We start from the raw sequence: 1683 nt of genomic DNA on the forward strand, positions 1-1683 counted from the left end.
GAGAATATAGTTGTGTCTGTAACTTGCCTTATCCTGTGGCTGGAGTCTGAATTGAGCTATGGATGTTATGATAGACTCCATTTGTGGAGCACTTGAAGAAGTAAGCTTGAAAGAAGTCAGTCATAGATTTATTTTTTTTTTCCTGTCTGGCTTCTACATGGTAAAAAAAGCGTAGGTTCTGTTCAGAAATTGTTTAGCACCTGACTAACATTTTCTTCCAGTGATGTCCTTAGCTTTAATTCTAAGTAGTTTTCTATATTATTATGTTATTTGATAATTAATCAAACAGTAATACCCTCCATTCATCATTTATCTTTAGACTCTGGTTCTGTACACACCATTACTCATGCTCAGACTAAGGGGTTATTTCACTATTTTGGGGAGCTACAGTATAGTTAGGAGCCAGTGTAACTGTCCGGGAGATTGGGGCCCAGCTCAAGAAGTTGATAGCCTTTGTTAATTAATCCTGCTACAGATGTCTGCAGTAGAAGTCATTGTTGCTCTCTTTATCTAAATCTCATGGGGTTTGCCTTTTATTAAGGAATTAAGTTAGACTTGCAGTGACCAAGAGGAGAGAAAAATCTCAGTAGCTCTACTGTATTAGATCCCCAAATTTACAAGATACATTCTGAGTGTGACAAATTATCAATTGGGTGGAACACTGAAACTATTCTTATAATTACAACCTGTCCCGTCCCACATGACTGATTGTCTGATGAGCTTGTATTTATACCCTTTTTATAGGCATGTTTGGAAAGAAACATCTATAGCTTGTATAGTTCCACACTTCAGTGCAAACAGCAAAGCCGTAGCTAAGCCTGCACGTATATACACCTCTGCAGGACTGGGACTGCGTAGTCTAAGCAGATTTATTTACGGTTCTGATTTCTGCTGTCTAGTTTTGCAAATATGCGTGTGGGATCTGTGAGCAGTTCCACCGATGGCACGAGTCCTGTGCTCTTGAGCTTACCTATGGGCTGAGTACCTATAGAGAAGGCAGCAGGGTCAGACTTACGTATGTTTTTAGCTGTTTGCTGAGGATGCTATTATTGACAGCAGCATCAAGTGTGTCTAGAAATCTTGGCAGATCGTGGCCTGCAAGTTTTATTTGGTGTTAGTACTTGACCATTTTAGTTGATTGGAGAGAAAACCCTGTAATAAATGAATTCTAACCCCAGATTTATTTATTTTTTTTAAATTAACTTGATTTTGCAAAGCTGAAACTTTGTTACTAGGAGTTTTCAGGCAGGAAAGCATCCTTTAATCCTCGCTTTTAACACCGCTCAACGTCATCCCAAAGTTTAGGGAAATAAATTCAAAAATAAAAAAAAAAAAGAGGGAAAAAAAAAAAATGAAAAACCCTAAAGTTTCAGAGCATCTAATATTCTGCTGAAAATGGATAAAATATATAAAAACATACTGCTCAAACTGACACAGAATACTTAATATATTAACAGAAAACGTTCAGTTTTAGAGTACGTTACAGGTATGGACTCTTACAATGATTTCATCTCTCTCCCATTACTAGGCCAGCCTTCCCATCCAACAACACTTGCCTGTCAACAGATTTCTTTCTGCACTAATGAACTCACAGCTTTATCAACTTCGCCTATATAACAAGTACAGACTGTATTATTCAAATTCTGCCAACTTTGGTGCTTCAGGACAGATGTCTAATAGCAT

The sequence above is a fragment of the Athene cunicularia genome, assembly GCF_003259725.1.
Source record: "Athene cunicularia isolate RWA chromosome 12 unlocalized genomic scaffold, athCun1 chr12_part1, whole genome shotgun sequence".
Taxonomy (NCBI): Eukaryota; Metazoa; Chordata; class Aves; order Strigiformes; family Strigidae; genus Athene; species Athene cunicularia.